The sequence below is a fragment of the Vulpes lagopus genome, chromosome 2 (assembly GCF_018345385.1).
Source record: "Vulpes lagopus strain Blue_001 chromosome 2, ASM1834538v1, whole genome shotgun sequence".
Lineage (NCBI taxonomy): Eukaryota > Metazoa > Chordata > Mammalia > Carnivora > Canidae > Vulpes > Vulpes lagopus.
The window spans coordinates 93,680,576-93,707,080 of NC_054825.1; the positions used below are offsets into that span (position 1 = coordinate 93,680,576).

At 37.6% G+C, this 26,505-nt stretch overlaps 2 pseudogenes; one reads left to right on the forward strand and one right to left on the reverse strand.

Moving 5' to 3' along the window:
* LOC121477817 overlaps positions 1-14,484 on the forward strand; it is a 34,996-nt pseudogene extending 20,512 nt beyond the window's left edge.
* A 28-nt stretch (positions 14,485-14,512) lies between these two features.
* LOC121477828 lies at positions 14,513-23,786 on the reverse strand (annotated as a pseudogene).
* Positions 23,787-26,505: the final 2,719 nt, after the last annotated feature.

The following is a 26,505-nucleotide window of genomic DNA, read 5'->3' on the forward strand; positions in this document are numbered from 1 at the left end:
TAACATGCTTTTGGCCTCACTCCGAATCTATTTATTCAAGAAACAATAATAGTAAGGACTGCAAAGTATACTCCAGAGGCAGCTGGGCCATTGCTACTTTTTCATTCTAAACCCAAATATATGCTCTTCGATACTGTTGTCATTTTTTAAGAGTTAAATTGTGTTTCCCAGAAAGATATGTTAAAGTCCTCCTAACCCGAGATCCCTGTAAACATGATCTTATTTGGAAATAGTCTTTGTAGATGTAATTGAGTTAAGACAAGGTCAGTGGGATGGGTTCTAATCCAACATGACTGGTGTCCTTACAAGAAGAGGAAAAGTGACCCTGCCTCAGACACATAGAAAGGATGCCATGTGATGGTGGACAAAGAGATTGGAGTGATGCTTCACAAGCCAAGGAATGCCAAAAATTGCCAGCGACACAAGAAGCTAAGAGCAAAGCCTGGAAAGATTCTTCCACAAAACTTTAAGAGAGACAATGACTCTTATTTCAGACTTCTTGCCTCCAGAACTGTGGAAGAATAAATGTCTATTGTTTAAAGTCCCCCAGGTTGTTGTATATTGTTGTAGCAATCCTAGAAAACTAATACATGACCTAAACTTAGATCTCCAGAGGGAGGAGCAGTGAGCTAGCAAGCATACCTGGCAAACCAATAATACGAGAGGTGTGCATGCGCCAAGGGTACAACTGTTTCCACACGTCCATTAACAAAAAGGCATGTTACTGTGTGAGTTGGTCAAGTTCATCACAAAGTTTGTCCATGCAGTCTCTGTTTCTGCTTACTTTCTGGGCATAATAATTAACAGGCACTTTTTTACTTTCAAAATATCCCAGTTTGGATGTTAAATTATAGTTACTCCACCTATGTGTACCGACTTAAGCAATCAGCAAAAGAACAAGTAGAATTTTACCACTTGTGTCAGTATTTTTTAATTTAAACTTCATTAGTTAATAGCATAATATTGGTTTCAGGAGTAGAATTCTATGATTCGTCACTTACATACAACACCCAGTGCTCATCCTCACAAGTGCCCTGCTTAATACCCAACCCCCACTTCATCCATCCCCCCCCCCCCATCCTTCCATCAATCCTTAGTTTGCTTTCTATTATTAAGAGTCACTTATGGATTATTTCTCTCTCTCCTTTTGTAGTTTTGATTTTAAAAATTTATTTCTATTGTCACAGTCAAAATCTCTCCAACAATGCAGTAAATTAAAGCTTCAAGATTCCAGGAGTTAATTACTTTAGTTTTAATTTTACTCTGGGACTCACAAATTTACAGCTCTCTTTCCGGGGTCATTTTCCTTGGAAATAATGTTCCAACTTGTTTAAACCAATTAGAATAAACAGGACTAGTAATACCCCCTGGGATTAGGAAGTAATAAGGAGAAGGAAGAAAATGGCACATCAGGTGAAAAGCAGCAGGAGTAGTATTGTGAGCTCTACAGTCCATTGCAAGGGGGTGGAGTTCAGCAGTGTGGATTCTGGAAAAGAGTTAGAGATATGGCTTTTATTTCTCACTTTGTCACAAATCCTCCCTGACTTTGAGTAAATCTGTCTTTGTTTTCCAATTTGGCAGGTGAGGGCTATAATAATTGATTTTTAATTCTGTTGATGTTTGTTGGTTAATTAGGGAATGCTGATAAAATGCCTGAACAATTTGAAAAACACATTGAATGCTCTCTGCCTTGAAGATGGGCCTATATAGAATTTACTGTTCAGTGTTAGAAGAAAAACTAATTCCTATTTCTTGTCAGTTGTATGCTTGTTATATCACTAAATCATGCTACTGGTCAAGTGATTAGTATATGTAAAATGATGTTACATATGTCTCCAAATCTTTGTTCACTCTTTGTTTGCCTCTCTTATCTATTGTGTTCAATTTAAAATAAGGCAGTCGACATCATTTGACTAGTGACTGTGTTTAGCCTCAACTCTGGCTTCTGAAGTTAAGATGAGGTTCTCCGTTTCTTTCTACACTTGATTCAATCTAGCAACTTGGAAAGAAAGTAGGTGATGTTGCTGACTACAAAATGCAGATTGGAAGTTGCTGATTTGGGGGCAGTGTGATGTTTCCCAATAACAATTATTGTTATTGTAATTGTAACCCACAATTACAATATTTGTAATTTTAGGTGTGGGAAGGTGGCCTAGTGTAATGAATATCCTGCGTTGCTTCCTCTCTGAGTTCGAACAATGCCCTATGAATAGCAATACCATGCAATGACATTATATTATGATTTTGTTTATAGCTTTGCTTCTTCAACTAGAAAGCGATTTCTTGAAGTTTGGAGCATATATTACTCATGTTTTTATCTCCAATATTTCCCAAATACCAGAAAATAGGTGTTATTCAATTCACAATTGTGGAATAAGTGAGTAGTAACTTTTTAAAGAACAAAAGTCTGCTGCTGATTCCATCTGTGGACTGGTGTCGGGGCTTTACAAAGCATTGACTTGACTAGGGTGAACTGTTTACAACATCTCTCTCCTATGAAATTTTTCTTTTGATCCATAAGATACTTTTTTGCAAAAGATTTGGAAGTGGAAGTGAAGCAGCAACTGTCTTTTTTTAGTGCCCAAAGGTTGAAGCAAGGTCATCAGGTGTTTTTGTAGCTCATGAACACTGTTGAGTATTTGTTGACCCACCTCTTCAGTATGGGATGGCAGCCAAATCTGCACCTGTTTCATCTGTCCCCACATCCTTCTGGAGTTTTTTTTAACTCCTGCCACATGTGTGTTCAGATCCATGATGACGACTGCCAGTGGGTTCTGTGAAATATTCACATCTTCTAGCTTGGAAGCTTTGAGATTTGAGAACTGGTTTCAATTTGTCCCTGTGAGATCCAGTTTGCCCCTACTTTCCCTGACTCCCCAGATATATTATCTTCAGATAGCTTCTTGTTTACTCAAAGCTGTGGGATCAGGTGTAGAATCAATAGCCTTACTGAGTCTGCTTAACTCTCACAACTGTGTAAGGTCAAATCCTTATAGCAAATACCTTTACACGCATGCATGTGAATGCACACATCCCACACCTATGGAAATATATAGACATGTATGTATATAGGGGTGGCATTTCTTTGATTGAACCCTGATTAATACAGTTAGTCTGTGAGATGTTAGAGGTAAATTGCCTAAGAGTGCTGATCTTTCTGTGTGTATGTGTGTGTGTGAAGACACATGAATATGACTGACATAAAGGCATTGTTGGTTAATATAATGCTAACTATTGAAACCAAAAGATCTTAAAACAAACTTAGCAATTTAACATTACAAGTATTTTTTCTTGGTCTGTAAAAGTCTAGTATATGTGTTCTTGCTTAGTAGGGAGAGAACACACTCTTTTTTTGTACCTGTTTAGAAACCCTTCCTGAGGAAATTAAAGAAGTGGCTTCTCAAGTTTCTCTGGGCAATAAAATTTAGCCAACAGATGGGAGAAAAAAGAGGGTAGAATATATGTATGTACTTTGTAGCCACATCAGGTTAGAAGTGGCACCATTCTGCTTACGTTCCATTGTGAGAACCAGTCCCACAGCACTACATAGAAGATAGGGATGCTGGGACAGACTTACAGATGCAGCAGCCCATTCCCGCCCACAACTGCATTGTGAAAGGACAGCACAGTGATTGGGGAACAGGTAACCATCATTGCCACATAGAATTGTATGTAAAAAATTACTGTTAAATCAGAAAAACCTACCATCTTTATTTGATATTGAATTTCAGCCTGGTTCCTGGCTTGGATAAAAAGAAAAAAAGAATTAAAATAAGTTTGTAGGGAACCAGAGAAGAGGATCTGGCCAACTTCAGGATGGCTTGTTCAATTGTATCCTAAGGCAAATGGAAAGCAGTACAGCTTGCAGCCACCTTAGATCTGGCTCTTGGAGTTCAAGCTAAACTGAAAGATCCATTTGAAAATTCTACACTAACTGCCAAATCCATTAATGTCTAAGTTCCATCTGAATGTGTCTTGAAGGTAGCTCGCCAAATCCTGGATGCAACAGTTCCACCACGGTTTGACTTCTTTGTTCCTTGATCTTGGCTAGCTGCAGGTACAGATATCACTGGCCTGGAGGAAGCACTTATGTACCAGCATTTGGTACACCTTTTGGAATAAGTTGGCTGGCTAAGTTTACAGGCCTTTCCCCTGCTTTCCCTCCAGACGTGGCAGTCTTTGTGCCAAAGTCAAAGTCAACTTCTACTTGAAATCCAATTCTGTGTTCTTTAAATATATTTTATATTAAGTATTTCCAGTTTTCTATATAGCTAAGTGATCATATATTTGTCATTTAGAAATAAATCAACATCTAATTAGAACTCACATATGTTTGTGTTTTTCCTCCATTTACTCATTTGTATGTAAAATTATTTTTCATTGCATTTTTTTCCTGATCTGATTTTCTATTTTGGCATTTTCCCCTTATGTTTGTTTCATGGACTGAGACTTTGTGATCTAATACAAATCACGCAACTATCAAAGAAGCAAGATTTAGTAAGGACTATGTGTAATTCAACAAGCTGTGCATCTGCCAAAAATCTCTTTTCGCTAAAAGCAGCACATCTGATAAATTTTTGACTTACTCTTTTGACAGTTTGCTCTCCCTCAAGAAAGGGGAAACAACCATAAGTACTATTCTGTACTTAATTCTAATCAACAAAAATGTCTTTTTGGTGCTATCAAGGTAAGGTAAGACTCAAAAGAAAGTACTCACCATCTTAGCATTTTTATATCTAAGAGAGGAATGCTGAGACCAGAGATTGAACAAAAGCATAAAAAAGCAGGTTCTACAAGTTTGGGGAAAAAACAATCCAGCAAACCAATTTGGGGGAAGAAATTAGCTCAAGGCTGCTGAAAATCTTTCAAAAAGAAAAGTTTGTAACCTAGGCACAAATGATCCAAGGAAGAAGAAAGACAACCATTTACAGTGAGTGTTCCAAAATTTTTTGTGCTTTTAAAAAACACTTAAAATAATGGGGAAAAATTTATATAATCAGTAATAAGTATAGAAAAGCATCATGGAACCATACAAATGGCGTTATAAAAAGCTAAACACCCAGAATCAAAAGAACGTTCCAAAAATACAGTAGATCTAGTACATAAAAAGCACTGCCCATTAGGTACAAAAGGATTCAAGACTGAGTTAGTCATGCTTTTAGCTTGACTAAAAGCTAAATGAATTTAGCTTTTCAATGAATTTTCAACCAGTTGCTAAGGGAATTAAATGTTTCTAAATCTCTTTTAAGAGCAAAAAAAAAAAAATCAAAGATAGAAGAGCTCATGGCTTTATCAAGGTTTCATCAGTGATTTACTGAAAATATAAAACTGAGAAATGATAACTTCAATTCCTAGTTTGGTTCTGTTTTTACTGTAAAGAATGATTTAAATTAACAAGATAAATTTCAAAGTAAAATTCTGCATTTAAGTTAAATAAATTCAACTAGTAAAAGCACTGCTTAATAGCTGCTCATATGAAAAATATGTGGGAGTTTTAGATTATAAAGTCAATGTAAGAACGCAGAATGGCAAGGCTGTCAAAATAATATAAATGTAGACTTTACCAAAAAAAAGAATTCTGATTCCTGGAAATGAAACTCACATTATAGTTTGAAGCAGGTCACATGTAAAAATCTCAGATTTATAAAGAATATGTCAGGGTTGCCTGTTTTAGGTGGTATATGTTGCTACAGACTAACATCAAAATAAAAAGAATTAACAATACAGCACCTATGTGTGTGCATGCATATACATATGTTCAAAGGCATTAGAAGGCTCTCTAGGAAGCCATGATTTGAGGTATCAGGACTCCAGAAATAAGCAAAATGAACTGATATAGGTCTGGATTTCTGTAGAAATTTTCCTCTGTGATATTTCAGTAAAAGTCTAAGAAGCTGAGAATCAGTGGCAGACTAACGAGTTGGGATCCTGAGTTAAGATTTCAACAGTCTCACTAAGATTCCAAAGTTGCTATAGCAGTCCAGGGTTGAGAGAAATGAAGATGTTCGGAAAACAAAAAACATATTACAGTGATCCCAATAGTCTGCACTGTTTTCCCCCTTGAGGTATCTGCCAATTCATAAACAGTGAAGAACCAAAAGGCTACAAAGCAAAGCAGAAAGATTTGACTAAGAGGCTGGGAAACTGAATTCTCAATAGTTTCACAAAGGTGTGAACACTACACCTGGAATCAAAGCCTGTAAGCAGAAGAGAGGCCTCTGGACTTGCAGTTAGGACCGTACAAAATCAGCACTCTAAGATTAAGATTCAAAAAGAAGTTAACCAGTGTATAGAAAAAAATTATCTGCAAACTAGTTATGTTCCAGTCTAGTTTAAGATGACATGTCCTATTCTGAATATATGCAAGAAACAAAAGTTAATTCTATCTGGAAAAAAAGAACATTAACAAGATCCTCAAATTCTTTCTACAACAGTTCATAAGCAATGATTGGTCTATAAGGTAGACTAGAAGATGGTAACAAGTGACTGAAAACTAAGAGAAAAAAAAGTTAATAAAAACAGAACCACAGGAATTTAGATATTGGTGTTAATAGACTTGGATTTTTAGCGTAACTATGATTAATATGTCAAAGGAAAGAGATGAGAAGATATATGACCTTACCAGAGAATTGGGATCTATAAAAACATCAAATGTAAAACATATAAGCAAAAAATATAATAGTTGAAGTTAAGAACACAACAGATGGTTTAACTGTCGATTAGACACGTAGAAGAAAAGATTAGTGAATTAGAAAACAAGTCAATAAAACGTATTAAGACTGAAAACAAAAAAGAACAAAAAGTAAAGGTATGTAAAGGAATATAAGAACCATATGGGATACCAGTAAAGATCCAGAGTTATTTCCCAGAAGAAGTGGACAAGCATAACACAAAGGACAAGATAGTAGGCTTACATTTAAAACTATTACTATTTACATTGAACGTAATTGCCAGACTGGATAAAAATAACAAAACTCAAGTATTTGTTGTTTATAGGAGACATACCTAAATACAAAGACACAGAAAGATAAAAGTCACAAAAAAGAAGAGATCCAGACTGCGTAAACCTAAGCAAAACAAAGACATACACAAGATAAGGTCTTACTGTTAGTCAAAGTAGATTTTAAGGCAAGATATATTATTACTGATTAGAAGAGATGTTTTAATATAATATAATGGTCAATCTATCAGGAAGATATATCAATTCTAAATTTGATGCAAGTAATAAAGTAGCTTCGGGATCCCTGGGTGGCGCAGCGGTTTGGCGCCTGCCTTTGGCCCAGGGCGCGATCCTGGAGACCCGGGATCAAATCCCACGTCGGGCTCCCGGTGCATGGAGCCTGCTTCTTCCTCTGCCTGTGTCTCTGCCCCTCTCTCTCTCTCTCTCTCTGTGAGTATCATAAATAAATTAAAAAATTAAAAAAAAAAATTAAAAAAAAAAAAAAAAAAAGTAATAAAGTAGCTTCAAAATATATACAGCAAAAATGAATGCAACTAGCAGGAAACATACACAATCACCATCATTGTAGTAGGTCTTTTTTATTTTTTTTAATTTTTTTTTTTTTTTTTTTTTTTATGACAGTCACACACACAGAGAGAGAGAGGCAGAGACACAGGCAGAAGGAGAAGCAGGCTCCATGCACCGGGAGCCCGATGTGGGATTCGATCCCGGGTCTCCAGGATCGCGCCCTGGGCCAAAGGCAGGCGCCAAACCGCTGCGCCACCCAGGGATCCCTGTAGTAGGTCTTTTTTAAATGCATTTCTCTCAGTATCTGATAGAATATGCAAACAAAATCACCAAATATTTAAAATATTCGGAAATCGGGAATGGGCTAAATGGGTGATGGACATTAAGGAAGGCACTTCTTTGTGATGAGCACTGGGTATTATGTGTGAGTGATGAATCACTGAATTCTACTCCTGAAACCAATGCTGCACTGTATGTTAACTAACTTGAATCTAAATAAAAACTTGGAAGAATAAGTGAATAATATTTGAAAAATGCAATTAATGAACCTGACCTAGTTGACATATTTAAACACTGCACACAACAACTTCAAAATATATATTCTTTATAAGTGCATCTGGAAAATTTATAAAATTAACTTTTCATACAGCCAGTTTCAACAAATTTCAAAAGATTGAAATCATTCAACATATGTTTTCTGGCAACAATGCAATTAAGCTAAATGAATGTACTTTTAAGGGGGAAATTCCAAAATGCTTAAACATTTGAGTGTTGAAGATTTCCAGGGCCACTCTCAGGTTCAGTGACTCACTGGGAGGAGTCAAAGATTCAGTACATAGTCATACTAAGCTATGATACATTACATGAAAGGATACAGAGCAAAATCAACAAAGGGAAAGGTACATGGAATGAAAACTAGGGGAAATTAGGTGTAAGTTTCTGGAATCCTCTCCTGGTGAAGTCACACAGGATGCCCTTAATTTCCCCAACTACAATTTGTGGCAACATATGTGAACTGCTGCCAACCACAGAATCATAGACACCTCATGCCTAGAGTTTTTACTGGGGGCTGGTCATAAGGGTAGCCTCTGCCTGGTATATACCAAAATTCCAGGCTCCCAAAAGGAAAGCAGGTGATCGGTATAAACTATGTTGTCTGCATAGCTAGGAATAGTGAACCACTCTTACCAGTTGGTGGGGGGATGATGATGATGTTCCCAGACGTCAGCCAATGGCCAACCTTGTGATCAGGCCTTTCAACATATAGCAGTTAGGTTCGGTGTGTTAACTCGTTTCTGCATATAATGGATCAAAGAAGACTTTACAATGGGAATTAGAACATATGTTTACTTAAATGATAATGAAAATATGATGTATCAACACCTATGTTGCCACTAAAGCTACACTTAGAAATTTCTCTCTCTAAATGCATGTGTTAGAAAAAAAGAAAGTCTGAAAATCAATCCAAGTATTCATGTAAGTAAATCAGAAAAATAACAAACTAAACTCAATAAAATTTAAAAAGACAACCCTATGGAAAAGAGAAAATAAACATAGTCAAAAATTACTTCTTTGAAAAATGTAATAAAAACAAAACACTTGTGGGAGGACTAATCAGGAGAAAAAGAATAATGTGAATTGCATACACCAGGGATAAAAAGGAAACATTACAGATATTTTAACCATTACAAGAATAATGAAAATATAACCAATTTATGCTAATCAATTTAAAAATTTACATGAAATTTACCAATTCCTTGAAAAAACACAGCTTATTAATACTGATACAAAGGACGTAAAATCTTACTAAGACACATAAATAAAATAAATATGTAATTAAAAACCATTCAATAAATTAAAGCTCCAGGATCACCTGGCTTTAGCAACAAACTCAATAAACTTTTCATGAAGAAATAACACTAAGTACACATGAGCTTGTCTAAAAAATAAAAAAAAAGAAATATTTCTCAGCTCTATTTATGACTATAGCATAATCTTGATACCAAAACTTACAAAGACATTGCAAGAAAAGAAAATTATAAATGCAAAAATCCTAATCCAAATATTAGCAAATCAAATTTAGGAATATGTAAAAATGGGAACACATAAAAAGTTGGATTTATTCCCAGAATGCAAGTTTGGCTTAACTCTCAGAAATCAGTAGACATAATTCAGTACAGTCACAAAATAAAGGAGGGAACCAGATCAGCTCATTACACATGAAAAAGTGTTGGATAAAATTTCAACACCTTTTCATTATGCATGGTTGTATAGCCAATGTAGCCGCAGGAGGGTATTAAATTTGTTTAAATGGAGAGTTGCTGTTTGAGAGGGAATATCATAAGGAGTTTTTTCTTGTGAAATTACCAACAGCAAAATAGAGTCATGTCTTTCTCTCTCTCTCTTTCTCTCTTTCTTTCTTTATCTCCTTCTCTTCCTTTCTTTCATTTGGTCAGAGGAGCAGAAAATTGGCCAAAAGATGCAGGGCTTTTCTTTTCCTCCCTTCAGCCAAGCAACCTCATATTTGCCCTTATGGCAATGCTCTTTGTAGGAAGAAATTTCCCCCACAAAACTACACCTGCCTAGCCTTTGTGTTATTTGACATAGGAATGAAGCAACAGGTTCATGAATATAGTGGTACTTGCTAGTTTATCTGAGTAGCTAAGTCCTTCGGAGCAAAAACAGGATTTGAAGGAATGGTCCACAGGACAAGAGCATATTACAGCAGAGTAAGAAGAGATTCAAGCTGGTCCAGATTCTGGAGACTGAGCCTCCTTGGGGAAATGTCAAACTCATCTGGGATACCACAATAGGGTACCCAGGCACTAGTGGAGGAAGGTATCTGAATTGGAAGGGAGAGGAATGAGACAAACTGTGAATCTAAACCTAAAAAGAGAAGATATGGAATCCATACTAGGAAGAGACCTTGGAAAACATCTTTGAATGCAGGGAAACCAAAGACCTTAGGGATACCTGGCTTCTTGAAGGTCACAGGGCTAGTCAGTAGTAGCAGGAGGAAAATAAAAGCCCTGGTGTTTCGATTTCTAGAAAAATACTCTTCCTATCACATGAAACGAAAATATTATAACTGTCCCTATCTAGGTTTTTTAATACTAATTGAACAGCTGACCATTAAGCCTGCAGAAGCTGATAAGAATACAATTTCTACTTTAAATAAAAAATGAAGCACTGAAAATAGTGTTTAAGTAGGTTTTTTTTTAAATTGAAATATATTTGACATATAACACTGTGTAAATTTAAGGTGTACAATGTGTTGATGTGATACATTCATATAATTTTCACTGTAGTGATAATTAGCCCCTCTATCATGTCACTTAATTATCATTTCTTTTTTAGGGATTGGAATAATTAATATCTAGTCTCTTAGTAAGTTTGACGATTAAAATACAATGTCATTGTCTTTCTCACTATATTGTGAAACTCCATTAGAGCTGCAGAACTTATTTACTACTTGTTGCAAGTTTGTACTCTTAAACAACACCTTTCCTCCTCTCTTATCCCCCTACCTCCAAGCCCCTGTAACCACTATTTTGCTCTCTGTTTTTATGGATTTGGCTTTTTTAGATTCCACCTATAAGTGAGAACATGCAGTATTTGTCTTTTTCTGTCTGACTTATCTCACTTTACATGTCCTCAAGATTCATCCATGTTGTTGCAAATGACAAAACATCCTTCTTTCTCATGGCTGGATAATATTCCATTGTATATATGTACCATATCTTTACCCATTCATCCATCAAAGGGTTCTTAGGTTGTTTCCATATCTTGGCTATTGTGAACAATGGTGCAGTTAATAGAGGAGTGCAGATATCTTTTGAATACCCTGTTTTCATTTCTTTTGGGTATATACTCAGAAATGGAATCCAGCTTCGTTTTGTTAACAAATGTAAAAAAAAAACCAAACAAACAAACAGCAGTTTGTGAAGACAGATAAAAGAAATGACAATTGAGGAAACTTCCAAGATTTGCCTTTATCTTCACTCTTAGATTCTATGTTCCTCAAGAGAAAGTGTTTTTACCAATTTATTTTATTTCTACTTCATTGTGTTACAAGAGGTGTGTGGTTATAGCAGTCCAGTAATAAATGCTTATTAAATGAATGCAAGGAAATATCTGTTTTTAAAAACCCAATAACCCCTCTTATTTTCACTATAAGATTTCTGTTCCTATGCCCATCTAATTATAGAAGAGTTAAAAATCCAGGTTAGACAATTTGACATTGTGTTGATATTCTCTCCTATCATTCCTGTAGCAGAGACTAAGTCACCAAATAGCCATTGTCCTTTGCATTTCTGGTCCCCCTTTGTAGTTGCTTAGGCTTTATGACTGTGTTCTGGCCAATGGAAAATGTGTCAAGTAATTTCAGTGCTTAAAAATATTTCCCAGTTCCTCCACCCCAGTCTGCTGTGGTTTGGTAACTTTGAGGCCACATGTTCTAGACTCCATAACCTCATGATGGAGTGAGCCACTAAGCCTGTGCTGGGTTTTGACTGACAGAGAAAAAAAATCTTTATTATGCTAAGCCTCTGCAATCTGAGTTCACCTCTAACATCAGCTATTTATAATTACTTTATATGTGTTCCTTCTCCCACCAAATGCTATAATACAATGTGTTTTGAAAACTTAAACTCTTTTGTGCTGACCGTTCTTAAAACTATATTATTCAAACAATATTTTCTTGGAGTTTTTTATAGAAGGACAGAGGGATCAGAGCTATATAGTAAAACAAAACTGCTTAATTATTTTCAACAGCTTTACCTGATGCCATTGGAACTATCTCTCTCTAAAAGTACATGTGGTGTACTCATATTCTTGAGACATTTTTTACTGATTTAAATTAGTAGATAATAAAAGTTAATTCTTGGTCTTAAGTTCAGAAGTGACATAGAAATACCTTCTTTATGTCACATCAAATTTTGATTGGTTACAATAGACATCAATTGAACACATATATATTAAGAGCTGTGTTAGGTAGTGTCAAGAGAGTTGAAAAGAATTTAAGGCCTTGCTTTCAAAGAATCTACCAGCTAGCCAGACCAATGTGACATGCCCACATCCAACAATGGATCTATAAATAACACTTATTCACATTTAACCAGAGAATGCACCTTTTCCAAAGCATCAAGTTTCCTTTGCTGTGTTTTGATTCAATCATAATGTGTTTAACACCATAGTTTGGCATCAAATTATAATCTCAGCAGCAGGCTAGGAAGATAACTCTGAAGTTAAAAAGTTAGGAATAAAGTTGTAATGGGATCTGAAGAAGGTTGCGTCTTGTCAGGTACATATGATATTGAAATAATATCATCAGTCTAAGCAAGTAAAGGAAAACTTTGGGTTTCCCTTATGCAAAGAAACCTCCCCCCACTCAGATAATTCAAAACTCAAAGGATTTTTAGGGGCAAAGAATCCTAAATTAGATTTAAAATAAATAAGAAAGAAGCCATGAGGAACTTTCCCTCCAGATTTTATAAAAAATTGCTAATTTCTCCAAAACTGTGTACTTAAATATTTTAATCAGAGACCATTACAGCACATACATTACAAATAATAGATTGAAGAAAAAGAAAGTGAGAGCCAAAATTATTGCAGGTGGGAAGTTTTCATCAGAGAATTGAAGTTTGTAAAAGAATAATCAAACAAAAAGTATATAAGAGAAATATAATAATGGATAAAAATATTAAAAGCAACTAACAAGGCTGGGTTGAGAGGAGCATGGCCCTCTCCTCTTCCTGCAAGGGCCTGTGTTCATCCGTTGATATCTGTGTACTCCGAAAAGGGGGAATCATCTGGCAAAAATGTTACCTTGCCTGCTGTGTTTAAGGCTCCCATTCGACCCGATGGTGTGAACTCTGTTCACACCAACTTGCGCAAAAACAACAGCCATATGCTGTCAGTGAATTAGCAGGTCATCAAACCAGTGCTGAGTCTTGGGGTACTGGCAGAGCCGTGGCTCGAATTCCCAGAGTTCGAGGGGTGGGCCTCACCGTTCTGGTCAGGGTGCTCTTGGAAATATGTGTCGTGGAGGCCGCATGTTTGCACCAACCAAAACCTGGTGCCATTGGCACCGCAGAGTGAACACAACACAAAAGCGATGCACCATCTGCTCTGCCCTGGCTGCCTCAGCCTCACCAGCACTGGTCATGTCTAAAGGTCATCGTACTGAGGAAGTTCCTGAACTTCCTTTGGTGATTGAAGATAAAGTTGAAGGCTACAAGAAGACCAAGGAGGCGGTTTTGCTTCTTAAGAAACTTAAAGCCTGGAATGATATCAAAAAGGTCTATGCCTCTCAGCGAAGGAGAGCTGGCAAGGGCAAAATGAGAAACCGTCGTGGTATCCAGCGCAGGGGACCCTGCGTCATCTACAGTGAAGACAACGGTATCATCAAGGCCTTCAGAAACATCCCTGGAATTACTTTACTTAATGTAAGCAAACTGAATGTTCTGAAACTTGCTCCTGGTGGGCATGTGGGACGTTTCTGCATTTGGACTGAAAGTGCTTTCCTCAAGTTAGACGATCTGTATGGCACTTGGGGTAAGGCTGCCTCCCTCAAGAGTAACCTTCCCATGCATAGAATGCTTAATGCAGACCTCAGCAGAATCTTGAAAAGCCCAGAGATCCAAAGAGCCCTCCGAGCACCACACAAGAAGATTCATTGTAGGGTCCTGAGGAAGAATCCACTGAAGAACCTAAGAATCATGTTGAAGCTAAACCCGTATGCAAAGACCATGCGACGGAACACCATTCTTCGCCAGGCCAAGAATCACAAACTCCGGATGGATAAGGCAGCAGCAGCCTTAGAAGCCAAATCGGAGGAGAAGGGGGTTCCAGGCAAGAAGCCCATGGTAGGGAAGAAAGGAAAGAAGGCTGTTGGTGTGAAAAAGCTGAAAAAAACTTTGGTAGGAAACAAGGCTGCAGCTACCAAGAAACCAGCAGCTGACAAGAAACCTGCAGAAAAGAAACCTACCACCCAAGAGAAGAAGCCCACTGACTAAAAACTTATATTTGTTTATTCCATAAAACTCAATCATTTTGGACAGCTAATTTTAAATTAAGACCTGATCAAAGACAGTGAGAAACATTAAAAAAAAAGGGGGGGGGGCAACTAACAAAAGGGACACATTAAGTTCAAAGGATAAATAACAAGTTTTATCTGACTTTTGGACAAGTATTATAGAAATAGGAGGCAAAAGAAGGACATCTTTAAATGCTGAAAGAAAAAACTTCCAACCTAGAATTCTGTAACAAGTGAAAAATCGTATTTATTTATTCATTTATTTATATTGATGCATAGTTGACATACAATATTATATTTCAGGTGTACAAAGTAGTGATTGAACAATTATATATATTACAAAATGCTCACCACCTTAAGTGTAGTTATCACCTGTCACCATGATTTATTACAATGTAATGTTATTACAATATTATTGACTATATTCTCATACTGTACTTTTCATCCTCGTGAATTATTAATTTTATGACTTGATGTTTGTAGGTCCTTGTCCGCTATGTCACCCATCTCTCCACTCTCCTCCCCTCTGGCAACCACTAGTTTGTTTTCTGTATTTACGAGTCTGTTTCTTTTTTGTTGTTGGTTTGCTTTGATTTTTAGATTCTACATGTAAGTAAAATAATACGGTATATCTTTCTTTGTCTAACTTAATTTCACTTAATTCACTTAGCATAATATCCTCAAGGTCCATCCCTGTTGCTGCAAATCCCATACTTTTGTATGGCTGAGCAATATTCCTATATATATATATATATATATATATATATATATATATATATATATTACATCTTCTTTATTCATTCATCTATATTGATGGACACGGCTTTCTTTAACAACTTGGTTATTGTAAATAATACTTCTATAAACACAGGGGTGCATACACCCTTTTGAATTAGTGTTTTAGTTTTCTCAGGTAAATACCCGGAGATGGAATTGCTGGATCATATGGTTGTTCTATTTTTAATTTTTGAAGAACCCCCATACTCTTTTCCACAGTGGCTGCAGCTATTTGCCTTCCCCCCAACAGTGCACAGTGATCCCCTTTCTCCACATCCTCGCCAGTACTTGTTAGTTCTTGCTTTTTAAATACTAGTCATTTGATGGGTCTGAAATGATATTCTTTTTTTTTTTCTTTTTGCATTCAAAATCTTTTTAATAACAAGGCAGGATCTGGGGTTAGTTTTTGTAGCCTCGCTGGCCCTGTGGCCTCTGGCACGCTCGAACTTCTAGCCCTTGGATCTCACGTAGGGTTTGGTGTGGCTGCATGGGGTTCCTGGGGCCTTGCCAAAGTGTCTGTACACCTCTCAGCCCTTGCGTGGACCAGAGAGTTAGACGGCGCCACAGCCCTTGGGGGAGTCCAGGGCCAACTGATCGAAGGTGAGCATCTTGCCTCCAGCTTTGAGGATGCGGCCCCGGGCACGGCTACTCACGCGCAGTGCACACACCTTCAGCTTGGGCACCTCCTGGACACGCACATCATCCGTTATGGTCCCTACAACCACAGCTGTTTTGTTTTCCCGGCCAGGCAGTTTCATCTTCTGGATCATCCGGGAAAGGGACAGAGGTGGCCGGTTGGTGCGACTCATGAACAACCTCTTCAACACAAACTGGTTAAAGGTAGAGTTGGCTCGTCTGGCCAGAAACCTGTACAGCTTGACCAACAGTCTCAAGTAGATGTCCTGGCTCTTGGGCTCCTTGCGCCCAACCTTTTGGTCCTTGTTGTGGCAGATGTCGACTTCCAGGATGGCACGTCCTGCTCAGCCAGGTCCGGAAAGAGAGAACCTGAAATGATATTCTCAGTGTGGTTTTGATTTGCACTTCTCTGATGATAAATGATGTTGAGCATCTTATAATGTTGTCTGTTAGCCATCTGTATGTCCTATTTGGAAAAATATCCATTCAGGTCCTCTGCCCAGAAAAATTTTCTTTAAAAATTATGATAAGTACTTTTCAGCAGATAAAAGATTTACACTACAAATAATACTAAAGAGACTTTTTCCAGGCTGAAGGAAAAGGGATCCTGGATAGACACACAAGACTACAGGAAGACTGAAGAGCAGCAGAATGGGTAAAAATTTGGGTGATTAAAAATGGTAAATTTAAAACAACAATCACAACAATATTTTGTGGGGCTTACAATCTATGTAGAAGCAAAATATGTTACTGCAATAGCACGAAGTTGGATAAAAGGAATAAAACTGTTGCAAGATTCTCAGCATGTCTGCAAGGGTGGTAAAGTGTTAGTATTAGGCAGTGGGGAAATAAGGATACATGTTTTGATCTCTAGAGTAGCCAGTAACAAAAAAATAAAAAATACAGAAGAAGAATTGGGATGCCTGGGTGGCTCAGTGGTTAAGCATCTGCCTTCAGCTCAGGGCGTGATCTGGGATCCGGGATCGAGTCCCACATCAGGCTCCCTGTGAGGAGCCTGGTTCTCTCTCTTTGCCCATGTCTCTGTCTCTCTCTGTCTCTCTCTCTGTGTCTCTTATGAATCAATCAATCAATCAATCAATAAATAAATAAATCTTAAAAGAAAATACATAAGAATGTAAACCTCGAAGATAAAAGAAAATATAGAGGGGAATAATAAAGGCTATCAAAAGAAGGTAGAGAGGACAAAGGAGCATAAAATAGATAAGATAAAGATAAAATAAATAGTAACATAGTCAGTTGGTCAAAACTCAAAACATCAGTAATTAAATTGCATGCAAGTGAATTGAGAGGTGGGAGCAATGCAAGTGTTTGAGGGGAGCGCTCAGAGGTCTCCTTGAAGCAACTCTTGGCAGCTAGTGGGATGTAATAGTTGGGCTCTGCCCAGCTGCATATCAGCCCTGCCTAGGTTGGGACCATGCAGTTGAAAAGTGTAAAGGCCATTGTTGTTTGTTATCTTTCAGATTCTCTGTGTACTCTTCTTAAATCATCCCATTCTTTCCTCCCTCATTGGTAATGATCATTTTATCTTTGTATTTACCATTCCCTTGCTTTGCTTTATAGATTTACCAAATATGCACCAATGCCTTCATAATAGAGTTATTCTGTCTTTAAACTTCATATAAATGGAATTATACTGTCTGTACTAATCTTCAACTTTGCTTTTTTGTTCAGTATTATGGTCTTGATATTTATCTGTTTTTGCAGGTAGCTGACATGTGGTTATTTCCCCTGATATATAGTAATCTCTCATATGATGATTCCAATTTTTTTCCATTCTATTGTAGATAGACATTTGTACACATCCAAGTTTTTCTCTAAGGTATATATCCAGGAGTGGAATAGTTGAGTTATATTCACTGCACAAAATCAACTTTACCAGATAATGCTAAATTGTTTTCTGAAGTGATTTCTTTTTTTTTTTTTTTTTAAATTTTAGATGACTTCTTTTTCTCAACTTGCATACAGTGTCTGCTGCAGGTTAAGTGTCTCTCTTTGGAGGCTCCTGTTTTTTTCTTAGATTTTAGGTTAATTGGCTGCCTACAATCTCAGCTCTGTGATGGGCGTTCGTTTCCCAGGGCTGCCATTACACATTATCACAAACCTGGTGGCTTAAAATTTTTTTTTTTATTATTTATGATAGTCACACACACACAGAGAGAGAGAGGCAGAGATACAGGCAGAGGGAGAAGCAGGCTCCATGCACCGGGAGCCTGATGTGGGATTCGATCCCGGGTCTCCAGGATCGCGCCCTGGGCCAAAGGCAGGCGCCAAACCGCTGCGCCACCCAGGGATCCCCTCTGAAGTGATTTCTGAAGAGGTTTTCTGAAGTGACTACCAGCAGCGTGTAAGTTTACTAGTTGTTCCATATCTTTGACAACACAATTTTTGTGAATGTGCTAGAAAGAAAATGAATTCTGATGAATTTGTGCGCATTTCCTTGCTTACTCATGAGATTGAGCCTATTTTCTATGTCTCTACTACAGGGACTTCCTCAATGAAATGCTTCTTTCAAGGCTTTTGTCAACACTTTCATGTCATTTTCTTAATGACTCGTAGGAGTTATTTTCTTAAAGTTACTTTTAGATTATTACATTTATAATGCTATTTAAATTCTATATTTTTAATAAAATTATATATTCTGTTTTTATTCATATATTGAAATTCAAACTTTTAAAAATTTATATTACAACCAGCAAACTTGATAAATTTTTTGTTACTTATTTTATTTTTAAAATTTTTATTCAATTTATTTAACTAAAAAAATAGTCAACCGCAGTTCACTCATTTCTCCCATTGCCCCCCACCTCTGGCAGCCACCAATCTGTTCTCTGTATCTCTGAGCTTGTGTTTGTTTGTTTTGTTTGTTTGTTTAGACTCCACATATAAGAGAGAGAAAATATGGGCAGCCTGGGTGGCTCAGTGGTTTAGCGCCGCCTTCAGCCCAGGGGCTGATCCTGGAGACCCAGGATCCAGTTTCACATCGGGCTCCCTGCATGGAGCCTGCTTCTCCCTCTGCCTACTTCTCTCTCTGCCTGTGTCTCTGCCTCTCTGTGTGTGTGTGTCTTTTATGAATAAATAAATAAAATCTTTTTTTAAAAAAAGAGAGAAAATATTATCTTTGTCTAACTTCTTTCACTTAGCATCATGCTCTCAAGGTCAGTTCATATTGTCACAATAGCAAGATTTCATTCTTTTTTATGATTGAATAATATAATTCCATAATTTCCATTCCATAATTTCTTTGTTCATTCATCCACTGATGGAAATTTAGGTTATTTCCGTATCGTGGCTATGGTAAATAATGTTGCACTGAACATGGGGATACATGTATCTTCTTGAGTTAGTGTTTATGTTTACCTCAGATAAATACCCAGAAGTGAAACTGCTGGATCATATGGTAATTCTATTTTTATTCTCCTGTGGAGCCTCCATACTGTTTTCTACAGTGGCTGCACCAGTTTACCTTCCCACTAATGAATGCACAAGGGTTCCCTTTTCTCCACATCCATTATTTCTAATAATTTATGTGTATAGTTTTTTATTTGTTGTGTTAGCATATCATCTATGAATAATAAGACTTTTGTTCTTCTTCATTAACCTTACAACTTACTTGTTTTTCACATCTTACTGTACTTACTAGAATCTTCAGCATAATGAATAGTAGTGAGAAAAAACACAATTGTCTTGCTCCAGATCTTAAAAACAATGTGTTTCCCCACTTCAAAAAAGTATGATGTTTGCTGTAGGATTTTTCTAGCCCTTTAATATGTTAAGAAAATTTCCTTTTGTTCTTAATTTACTGAGAGTTGTTATTGAAAATCAATAGTGAATTTTATTGAAAAAATATCTCTCTTTAGAGGATCATGTCTTTTCTCATTTCATTTTTAATGTTGCTCATTATATTTATTACTTTTTAATACTATGCCACCCTTGACATGCTAGGGTAAAACCAACATTTAAAAAATAAGTGACTTGATTCATTCTGCCATGAATTTGTGTTTGTATCTCTAAAATCTGAGATGTATAGTCAGAATTTGAAGGGAAGAAAATACCCAGCAGCCCTACTCATAATAGTTCCCGACTAAAGACAATACAGACACCCATCAAGAGCAGATGAATAAGCAAATAGTGATCTTTTCATAAGATAGAATACAATACAGCCATGAAAATGAGTAACTACAATTATATAGATATATGTCCTAAACAGAATGTTAAATAAAAGAAGACAGATGCAAAAGGTATGTATACTATGTAATTCCATTTATGTAAAGTGTAAAATTAGAGAAAACTAATCTGTGCCCAGAACTGGAGACTGTATATGCCTCAGGTAGGGGGTAGAGCAGTGACTGGAAGGGAGTATGAATGGGGTTTCCAGGTTGTTGATAATATAATGGTGGGCAGCCCGGGTGGCTCAGCAGTTTAGCGTTGCCTTCAGAGCCCAAAGCCTAATCCTGAGGACCTGGGATCAAGTCCCACGTTGGGCTCCCTGCATGGAGCCTGTTTCTCCCCTGCTTGTGTCTCTGCCTCTCTCTCTCTCACTCTCTGTGTGTGTCTCTCATGAATAAATAAATAAAATCTTAAAAAAAAGAATATGATGATGATTGGTCTGGTTGGTGGTTATATGGTTTTGTTCAGTTTACAGAAATTCATTGAGGTGTACAGTTTTCTCATGTACATTATACTTCAACAAATTTTTTTTGAATGACAGAAGCAGCATAGACTAGGAAGCAAATGACATCAATTTTCGTCCAGATTTTCTCCCTTTAAGAGTGGTATTATCTTGTTCAATTAACTTGACCTCTCTGGTCTTGTTTTATTCATCTGTAAAGTAGGGAAATACTATCTGCTATATGAAGTGACAGGGTGTAATTAAAACCCATTTGCTCCCTGAGACACCTCACTTGAGAGTTAAATTATGAGTCAGCATGTAATGAATCAGGAAAAAATATGCAAGGCCATCCTGAGAAGCTAGAATGACTCCTTTCTATTGAAAGAATCAACAGAAATTTGGCTAGCGGTATACATGTATTGAGAGAGGAATGTGCCCAGAAGAACAGAAGTTTGGTCAGCTACAAAACCACAGAACTGAAGAGTACAGGACTAAAATGTGTCCCAACAAGGAGTCGGTCATCTTGGAAATGCAAAGATCAGATGCCACATACCTTATGATCAAAGAAGTGAAGGTGCCATTGCTTGGAAGCTATATTTCTAACTGAGAAATGATTAAACTGACAAAATAGTTTTAGACTTAAGAATCTTGTGACATTTGCTCAAAAGATTAATCATCTTCAAACTGAATACATGCATCCATTCATTATTTATCAAACATGTATTGACACCCTCCTCACAGGGAGATATAGATAAATAGACAGGACCAGCCCCGACCTCAAGAAATCAATAGTCTGATAAGGGAGACAGACATGCGTATTAACAATAGTGAGTTAAGGGCTTGGACAGAGGTAAATGCAGAATCTTATGGGACCATTTAGAAAGGATGTCTAATCCATGTTTTTGAATTCGGGGAAAGCTTCCTGGAGGGGAAATATTAAAATTCTGACAAAGTCACTGTAGCTGAATTTCCGAACTTTCAAGACTATGGGCTAAGCCTCGGACCATGGAGAATTTATTGTAGTAAAAGTCACTTTGTGAGATTTCTTGGCTGCCAGCCATACAGCCTGTCTTGGTTGTGACACAACATTTGCCTGGTGGCAGCAGGGTGGGGGAGGGGTGAAGGATGACGCCGGACTCAGGGAGGGGGGGCAAGGCAAAAACTAATAATATCTTGTGTTCCTTTGGTGGTGGCTTCTGTTATGCCACAATTTGTGTTTGTGGAGTTACTTATGAGGTTAAATGCAGCATGCATCAGGTTCCTTAGGAATCCTAAAGACTGGTTCACTTATTAATCACTATCATTTTCTCAGGAAAGTTAGTCTCTGTTTGTTAAGACTGAAATATTCAAAATATGTTTCTTCTGATTAAAATATCCAATTCAGCAAGCATTTCCTGAGCACTGCAGAGTGCCTGACCCTACTAGCCAGTTGGACACAAGAATGAGAAAGCTTCTGCCCCAAAGGGGTTCAAATGCAGGTGTGAATAGAAGATGTATACAACAGCTCTGTAAATTCCTGCTGCTCAGATGGACCAGAGGGGTTCAGCGCCCCCTACCAACCATATCTCCATCGGCATTTTTAATTACCCAAATGAGCATCCAGTCTACAGAATCAGTGTTTGCTTAAGCAACTACAATACAACTTAAAGGCAATAAACCCAATCCCAAATACCCACGTCCAGCAGATGCCTTCCCAAATGACACCCCCATTACAGGATGATGCAACGATATGTTTACAGGAAGAAAAGGAGTCTGAGGAGGAATCCCTGCAGAAACTATCTCTGAGGGGCACCTGGGTGGCTCATTGGTTGAGTATCTGCCTTTAGCTCAGGCAGTAATCCCTGGAGTCCTAGGATCAGTCCTGCATCAGACTCCCAACGGGGAGCCTGCTTCTCCCTCTGCCTATGTCTCTGCCTCTCTCTGTGTCTCTCATGAATAAATAAATACAATCTTAAAAAGAAAGAAATTATCTCTGAACATGAATTTGAGGGACCCAGAAAAAAATGCAGACCAGAGAGGAAGGACCCTCAGCATAAAATCTGGAGATGAGGAGAGAACTTGCAGGGGGTGGGGAACCCATGGGGCTGGCAGACGGTCCTCATCTGAAGGGACAGAAATCAGAACTCAGAAAGCACTGCTGACAGTGCCAACAAGCTCGCAGACCTCATCTGTACACAGAAAGGGAACATAGAGGAGTTTTAACGGGTTAAAATCTAAGAACATTTCAGTGGCCCCGTGAGATTGTACTGTTAGAGAGACAGTCGGGGAAGGGGGATGGACAAGGCAAGCGAGAAGAGCCATGCTCGATTTGCTCACATCATGTTCCTTAGTTCTCTGATTCATGCTCACCTTAAATGCTTCTAAGCATTTTTAGCATATGATGCAGACCATTCCGCCTTGCCAGATTCTCCTCACACTGGTTATTTTAGTGCTGTTCTACCTTGCAATAATAGTTGGCGGTGGGGTTTCATCTTAAAGCTATATTGCAGAAATCTTTAAAGTTTTCATAGTCATTGTCAATTTGGCAAAAGAAAATTTTGAGGCCACTCTGCTGGATTTGTTTTTTAATCAGTGTGGTTATTTTATGACAGGGAGTAGATCTTGTGCTTTTTTATAATGCATCATAAAAATAACCACTCATTTAATAAGATAATGCAACAAGAACCCTGGATGCTTGGGTGGTTAATGAATGTGGCAGGATTCTTTCCAAATCAGCAGCACTGAGCAGGAGACAAACATCAGTGTTTAAACAAAGAACTTTGAATAGGGAATTAATGGGGTGGAGAATTGCTACTTTTAAGCAGAAAAGATCTCATAACCACCCCCACAATCAAAAATTTTTATTCAAAATGATTTTTCTGATTGAAGGAAATGAGACATTCTTGCATATAACTAGCCTCTCTCTCTCTCTCTTTTTCTCTCCCCCTCCCCAACTCCTCTCTCTCTCTTCTCTCTCTCTCTCTCTTTCACACACACACACACACACACACACACACACACACACACACAAAGGAACGTCATAGAAGCCAATTTCCAGAGAATGAAAGTATAGTGTGCTTTCTGGAATTTCCTACCACAGGTAAACCCATCCCAAGGAATTTCTTATGTTTACCGTTTATCTCTCGAGCCTTGACCCCAGACACAAAGCAATATTTCCTCTTTATGCAGTTTACTTCTTTCAGAACCTTAAAGAATGATGTCGGCCACTGTGGTTCTTTCTGAGTTCGAACATTAAACATTTCATCACTGATTGCTTTTAGTAAGTGTGTGTACAGTGATGTCTTTTGTTTCCTAATTATCTGTAATTATGGTTCTTTCACACTTTCTAAGAACTCAAAAGAAAAAGTGAAGAGACAGCAATAGTTTAAACTGAGACTCTAAATAAATCAAAAAGAAAGAAAGCTTCTTATAAATAGGTATGTGACAGCTCTGGGTTACTTATAGTACCTTCAAGAAGTTAGTAAAGAAAGACAAAGGAAATTAACAATTTCTAAATTACTGTTTCGGTAATTTAGTAAAGAAGTTAGGAAAGAAAGACAAGTAGCTTGAAGAAGTTAGTGAAGAAAGACAAAGGAAATGAACAATTCAATCCCACCTGGACCTGGATCAGTCAATATTACCCCTTCTTTCCTGCTTGAAAGCAAAAATATATGCTATGAGTTTTATTGGAATAATGTGAATACCCTCACAGTCTTCCCCAAAGTTTATCTTCTACTTCTGAACAACTTAATGGTAGAGTTCTCAACACATAAAATTTCTTGTCATCTGTTTTAATACTCAATTTGTTCTATTCAATAATGCTTATGTTACATCTCACATTAAGGAGTCTTTGCTCAACAACATTTGACACAGAAATTTAAGATAATTATTAAATTATTTTTAATGGCCTTATCAGCTGTCTAATAATGGTCACATTTCAGAAGAATATTTTCATATATCAAAGGTGCTATTGCCCCTCAAATTACCTCCATCATTTTCTTGTCCTTTGCTCTTTAGCCACTATCACAAGTTTATTTATTTAAAGAGTGTATTATCACATGCAGTTGTGGCACCAATGAATGGGGTCACATAGGGTATATACTATGAAATTCCAGATAGCGCTCACTTAGACTGCAATGGAACCAATACCCTTGAAGTTCTCAGGAAGATGGAAGAGTGGAAGAATGGTTCTCACCTGCACACCACCTTACGGAACCTCGATCTGTGTACGCATGAGAATTACCAGTTGTGGAAATATGTGGAGGTAGGAGTAGAGGTTGAGGATTGTGATGTTGAACAGCCCAGTTTGAGCCCATAATCCCCAATAATAGTATATTTATCTCAATTTCAGATTGTTCTTAAGGAGATCTTTAAAAATTTTTTTCTTCTATTGGACTATATTCTACAGTTCAGTTTGGAAAACCTTATCTTTATGTGTGTGCAATGTTATGGCTAACAGTCTGCTTAAATTAAAATAACCCTTATTAATTATTGAATATAAACTAATGAGATTCTCTTGAGAAAGAAGCACTTTGTATTGAAGTTTCAGACAGCAAGCTGATTGTTCATGCTGTGGCAGAGGTGCAGAATATGGGAGAGATGCACTGAAGCTGAGCTAGAGCCCCTCAAGATGAAATTCACCTCAGAGGCATTTATTATATTTCAGGGCTGGTCTTCAACTTTACAGGCCCAGAATCTGAAATTTGGTGAATTCCTCTATCTCTCAGGAATATATTAATGTCAGCAAATATTAAAATATATGTATATATAAATATAATAGAATGTACATAATAGAATATATGATATATTATAGAAATATATAATCACATATATGTCTACATCTATGTATTTCTATACTGTATAATATACATTCTATCATATATAACAGAATTTATTGGTAGATAATGTTATTATTTAGTATATGTTATATAAATCTATCCATATTGTCTAGAAACAGCTATATGCTACACACACACACACACACATACACACACACACACACACACATATTCACTCTCACACACAGTCCAGAAGGGCTTTACATTCTCTTTACAATGAGAAATATGACTGGCTGTCAGGTAGATTTGCATACTCATGTTGACAAAGCATTCACACTTGTATGCAGACTACATAAAGTTGGCTTTATCTAAATGCTGCTTGGCATGCCTAGGCTCAGAACAAGGAGGGTTAAAATATGGCTTCAAAGGAAACAGCATATCTCTGCAATAAATGCAATTTTCAGGTGACCTCTGGGCTTGCCTGCCTGGATATGCTCCCTGCTGGGTAGTGATTTAACTACCACTGTGATCTGGAATTTTGCTTTTCATCTTCTGGAAATGTGCCTGTTCTCACAGCACAATACAACTGACTAGGCTTCTATTTCCTGAGCTACAGTCAGGAAAAAGTTACCCTGTTTACCTGAGGTACTGGGTCAGCCATGGAAAGAGGTCTTCTAGTTGTCCTCAGAGTATCGGCCACACCTTTCTGAGATGTCCCTTAACACGTTGTGGGTCGTTTTTATATGATACGTCCCTGCTCCCTTGGCTACAGCTGATTAGGACAGGCTGAGTGACCTCAAAGCAGTGGTTTCTATGTGGCCAGAGGCCTGCAAGCCAGCTCAATATGAGACTCCTGTCCAGCAGGATGCTGTGCAGCAGTGATTCGGCCAATCTATTTAAATCCTCTCACTTGAAGAGTGGTGCACCTGAAGGAAATGCACGCAAAGCAGACCGGCAGTGGGATCAGTAGAAGCAAAAAAATAACTTTAAAAAGGCAGTAGAAGAGAATCAAGAGGAACATCAAGCCATGAGGCAATGAAGCTGTGAATAAGGGGAAACCACCACATAAGGAGAGAAGAGAGTCAACAGTTGCAGAAGCGCAGAAACATGGAACTGTAGACTCATCGCAATGGCTAAGAGTGGAAGTGGAGCAGGAGATGTCCAGTTCTGATGAGGAGAGTCCATTGGCTCCTGTTGGCTT